At 29.1% G+C, this 5,936-nt stretch overlaps 1 long non-coding RNA gene and 1 pseudogene across 1 annotated transcript; one reads left to right on the top strand and one right to left on the bottom strand.

Moving 5' to 3' along the window:
* Positions 1-914: 914 nt before the first annotated feature.
* Positions 915-1,605, bottom strand: LOC149512373 (uncharacterized). Its single transcript, XR_016332840.1, has 2 exons — positions 1,251-1,605; positions 915-1,172 (listed from the first exon to the last, which is right to left on the bottom strand). It is a non-coding gene; the product is annotated as an uncharacterized LOC149512373 (long non-coding RNA).
* A 2,975-nt stretch (positions 1,606-4,580) lies between these two features.
* LOC149512372 (BOI-related E3 ubiquitin-protein ligase 1-like) lies at positions 4,581-5,936 on the top strand (annotated as a pseudogene).

The raw sequence follows: 5,936 nt of genomic DNA, 5'->3' as shown, positions 1-5,936 counted from the left end.
AACAATAACGCAAATTCAAAAAATCATAAAAGAGAAACACAATGAAATAGAAAGGAATTTTCATACCATTATGAAGTTCTCGAGCTGTAGAGAAAGAACAGAAATGGAGAAGAAGAGGACGTAAATAATAGAGAAAGCCTTCATATTTTGGAAATCAATTAGACTGATTCGTTCTCAACTAGTCCTCACTTCGCACACATTTTTCTTATTTATATTTGAATAAACTTTTGCATGTCTCCTATGAAACCATTATGATTGAGTATAAGAGGGAGTAAGGTATAATAAAGAACAACTTTATTTATCTCTCCCCTTTGCGACTTTGTTTGGTCATTGGTGCGACTATGTCAAAAGCATTGTCAATGCTTTTGATACTACGTTTATTACTTTTTCTTTTTTTATATTAAAAAATAAAAACAAAATGACAAAGCATTTGCTTCAACGATAAATATATATACGTAATTAATGAAAAATAGCTTTATACTAATATCCTCTGATCATCTTTTAATTTAGTTTTTGACTTTATAGTTTTACTTGTATAAAATGCATTTCATTTCAATTATGGATGTAAATGGAAACCTAACCAATGATTGAATTTCAAGAAATTTATGAGTGCCTATTTTCTTAGAAATTTTTAAGTGAGAATAATTTTTAAATTTTATCCTTAAAAAAGTTAGAGAATTTTAAAAAAATTTTAAATATCAATTTTACTCATTTAAAAAAGATTACATTGGTTAAAATATTATAATAAGATTTGCTTCTCTTTTTTTTTTTTTTTTCACTGCATAATATTTCGGTTGAATATTATTAGAGACTATTTTACCCCATCAGCTAGTAAGGGTGAAGTACATGAATAAAGGTTATGCTGCATATACAAAGACAAAATAAACAAAAGACGACTTTGAAAATAAACAAAATAAAAAGTAATAGTCCTCAAGAAATTAAAATATAAAAAGAAACTAATTCATTTTCCTATTAATTATTGTTTGACAATATTGCAAACTCATTTTTCTTTTTCCACCATAAGTAGGGTTGTCATTTGCCACAAACTTGAGCAAACCGCCCTCGACGTGTTGCTGGTGGTGACACACCTATGTTACCGTCTTTTTAACAGTTGCTTGCTCCTCCTCCTCCTCCTTTGTAATAAAAATAGTTTGGTTTACCATTTCGCTTAACTGCAGCATCAACAAAGATAAACATTTTGTTTAAATTGTGTAAAGCAATGATAAAAATTATCAAATTAATTATCTTACCATTGTAGAATGTTAATTCTCGAGCAACAATTGAGAAAGGAAGGAAGAGAAAGAAAGCCAAGAGGATGTAAGCAATTACGAAAGACTTCATAACCAAAGTTTGATGGATGATTTATTTGGCGAGCTTCTCCTATTGCACTTCTATTCTATTTATAGTCGGCAGTTGAATGTAAAGGTTACGTAATTGATTAATTAATTAATTAATTAATTAAGGCTATTGGTATTTGGTATTGACCTGAAGTCCACGATATTGGAAGATGATCAACTGTAGTTTGCCTTTGGCATTTGGAATTTTCTCTTCTCTTTCCTTCTTTTCTTTCCTTCACATTTCTCCGTATACAAAAAGCAACTTTGTTTCTAACCTTTCGGGAGAAAAAAAAAAAAAAAAAAAAAAAGACAAGTCAAGTCAAGTCAAAAGTCATCGTAATTGCTCTCTCTCTGTACGTTATCTTCTTTGGTACATATAGACATGTGAACACATTGACAAGTTTAGTTTAACTATAAAAAGTAAATATTCTCGTCTGATAGTTGAATAAATAATGTTTTGACGATCATCATCTATTTTTATGACTAGTGTTACATAGTGATATCATTCTTACAGGCTCATAATAAAAAATGCTCAATAGCTTGGTTATTGGATATATAACACGAATCATATAAAGATAGAAGAGTAATCCAAATACTTAAGATTCATCGTCCTGAATGGTTGAGTTAACATTTGATTAGTTATCTCGAGAAGAATTAACTAGTAAAATTTTTTATTAAAATAAAATCAAGTTTGATTAAATTCAAATTTTATTCAAAGAATTAATGGTTTTGAAATTCAAAAATTATTATGATTAGATGCATATAGAGTCGATACTAATTCACATTCTAGATTCAATAAAACAGAGTGATAAAGAGAATGAATTGTGTTGACAAACTAGACACAAATAAGTTGGTCAAATTTTATTGACTCTTCTTAATATTTGGTGGTTATGACATATTAATAAATGCCAATTTTGATTTATAAATATGAATTGATTAATTAGAGAATTAATGATGAATGCAAATGAGTTTGATTAATCTAATTATTCTTAAACAAGAATTATAGTAGTCATATTAAGAATCTAATGTGTCACACATAATAATAATAATAATAATAATAATAATAATAATTAGAGGAAAATTAAAATAGGAAAATCAAATTTGGCTATATTAAAATAAAGTTGAAAACTTTAGGATCTTAACTGAAATGGTTCAATAATAAAAAATGTTAATTAGTGAGGTCACAAAATAAAATCCTATTTAGAATTGGATTACTGGAATTCTCCTCTGTACAAGTAATCTTGCCAAACCTCTTCTGAAAAAAAATTTAAATTTCATGTTCTTCAATCTAATGATTGGTTATAAGATTGTAATTTTTATTTAATTGTTTTAAATAAAATTATTAGAACTTGACTTAAAGAAATTTTATCTGCTTGTATTGTCCTTCTTTCTTAAGATTTAATGGACGTCCAATGAGGATCAGATCTAATTACAATCCAATGATTTCTATATATTGACTTGAGTCGCCTTGGTAAGCAGTCTATAAAAATCTCCTCAAAGCTATCGGATATTATACAAGAAGTGATCAACTTAAATAATATAAAATTAAAAATATATAATTATTGATTTCAATAGATTTAAAAGATGAGATTGAAAAGTAAAAAATAAAAATAAATGTTTTAATTTTATCTTTTGAATATATTGAAATCAATAGTTAAAAAAACGTGTAAAATATTTTTAGTTTTACATTATGCAAGTTGATCCCTCTTATTTATATAGTATGGATTCACTTATGCTAAAACAAGAGTTACATAATTTTTTGATATTTGGATTAAAATTAAATCCATAACACATAATTTCGTTAAATGAAACTAACTATCGTTCGCATTGTATAATTGACATCCAATGTGCAAGATGACATGGACCGATGATATGTCATTTTGACTTAAAAAAATTAATATGCAAATTCGTCCTTAACCATTTTGTAGAAAATAAATATAAACCCTTGATCTTTTATTGTATTTTGATTCTTTTAAATTTTTTACATTTTTTATAAAATCAAAAGGCAAAAAAATGAAAAAAAGAGAAAGAAAATTGGGAAAGAGATTAATTTTTTTTCATAAGTTAAAAAACTCTAAATTTCAAGTTTAGAGTTTATATTTAATTTCAAAAATTTTATATTTTTTTAATTTCAAAAATAAAAATTTTATTTCACAAATAAAAATGTTACAAAAAAACATTTGTTGATTTTTTCTAAAATAAAATTTTAACATAAAAATATCTTTTTAATATATTAACTTTTTTATTTTTATGTTAAAATTTTATTTTTGAAAAAATCAACAAGTTTTTTGAATTTTTTAAATAAAAATATTCTTTTCATTTTTTATTTTCTAATTTTTAAATTTTAAATTAAAAAAAAGAATTTAAAAAAATTTTGTTTAATTTTTTAAAAATAAAATTTTAAATTAAAAATTTTTTAATTTATGAAAAAATTTAATCCCTTTCTTGATTTTTTTTATTTAAAATTATTTCTCTTTTATTTTTTAAAAATTAAAAATTTCAAAACAAAATTTGAAATTTTTAAAATGCAATCAAAGGTTGATGGCTTATGTAGACACCCTATTTTGTCCGAAGTTTTTGTCAATTAAAATCGGTCTAAATTTGATTGTAAATTTTTTTTATTTCAGATTTTTATTTCATATTTATCATTTTTTAATTTTTATCTTATGGTCTACTTGTGGTTTATTTTCTTTTTCTATCTTCATTATCTGATTATTTAAAAAAAAAAAAAGATTGAGATTAAATTTAATGATGATCGAAAGGATAATTAGATGTTAATCTTTAACATTTGATGACTAAGTGGAATTGAACTGAAACTCTATAAAAAACAACATGGTTTTATAAATCAAGGGGATTCACAGTTCGAGGGAAAGGAGGAAAGATAGAAGAAGAATTCGAATAGGAGAAGAAAAAGGTGGAGTCAAAAGAGGTTCAGTCTTCTGTTAGCAAGGGGACCGCTTAGAGTAGTATCGAGAAGGCGTGAGTTGCTTTATGAAAGTCGGTAACCTGCTCGCTAAGATTCTGCTTGAAGCGGTACAGTCTGGGTGATTGCTATCTTCCTTCATTCGATCAAAGAATCCAACTTTCAAGGGTCAGATGAAGAGGCTGATTATCTAGTCTGAATGAACCTTGGTTCCATTTGAATCTGGCAATTGGTTGATCTCAATCAAAGACTCGATTGTATTGAGGATCTTTAACCAAGAAAAAGATTCAGCCTTTCCCTTCATACACCAGAAAGAAAAGAATAAAAATGAGGCACTTCTTTCAGCAAAGCAAGCCAAACCAAACCAAACCAAACGTAGAAGCAAAGGATTAAAAACCAACAGCTTTATCCAATGGCAGTTGAAGCTCGGCATATGAATCTTTTCCCAGCGCCTCAATTAATCACCAACAGAGATTTTATTAAAACAAATCAAAGGAGTGGCAATAAATACAATACCCAGATGGATTCTTGTATTCCTTTGGTTGATACAATGCAAGAAGCTTCACAGCTTTTTCCATTATATCAATCCCTTGTTTGTGATCCAAATATTTCAGCCAAAACATCAATCAATAAAGCTAATAGTGGCCTTACCTACAACATGAATATCCTGGCTTCAGCTCCAAGAAAAAGGCTTAGAGATTCGTTCACCAATGGCTTTGATTCATACTCAGTTGCTTAAAAGAACAATATTTTTGATGTTTCATCTGTTCTTGATGATGATGTCTTCTCCCAGATCTAACAACAACAACATGACATTGATCACCTCGTTGCTGAACATACAGCAAAAGTGAGGTTAGAACTTGAAGAAAAAACAAAGAGGCAATCAAGAATGTTGATTACAGCAATCCAAGAAGGGGTTTTGAAGAAACTAAAGGAAAAAGATGAAGAGATACAAAGAATGGGGAAACTAAACTGGGTCCTTCAAAAAAAGGTTAAAAGTCTATATGAAGAGAACCAACTGTGGAGAGACTTGGCACAAATAAATGAAGCCACGGCCAATTCCCTACGCACCAATTTAGAACAAGTCCTAGCTCATGTTGGTAAGGAACGCCATGTGAGCGGGGAAGGCACCGCAACCGCGTTGGCAAATGATGCAGAGTCTAGCTGCGGCAGCAGTGACGAAAGGTGGTGCAAGGTGGTGCCACCACAACCACATGGGAGTGGTGCTGCTCAGGTTAAGATGGTGGTAGTTGGGAATAATAATAGAAAGTGTAGAAAGTGTGGGGGAAGTAGAGTGGCTCCTTACACACCTACAATCGAAGCAAATAGTGGGAGTAGTGCACAGCCAGCTGCAAAGCTGGAGTCAATATCAGCGATGCTTGTTTACAAAGATAAAAGTCATGATGAGCTGCAATGGGAGGATTATCAATTAGAGGATAAAGGTGGATCACAGGTAGCTGCTCAACTTTCTGGAGAGACTGACTTTGCTGTGTCAACCACGCCTACTAGTCCTTTTGACTCTTCTTTAACATTCAGTCAAACGTCTACAAATCCATTTTCCAGTAGCATAAGTATCACTCCATTTAGCCTAAAACCGCCATCTTTTAATAGTACAAGTTGTACAACTTCGACTACTACATCAAATCCTTTTTAATCAACATCATCAAGCCTTTTTG

This window comes from Durio zibethinus, chromosome 23 (genome assembly GCF_047325235.1).
Source record: "Durio zibethinus cultivar Kanyao isolate XHJ-2024 chromosome 23, ASM4732523v1, whole genome shotgun sequence".
In the NCBI taxonomy this organism is placed as follows: Eukaryota; Viridiplantae; Streptophyta; class Magnoliopsida; order Malvales; family Malvaceae; genus Durio; species Durio zibethinus.
Note: the sequence above shows the minus strand (reverse complement) of the source record. Positions and strands in the feature narration are given on the sequence as shown.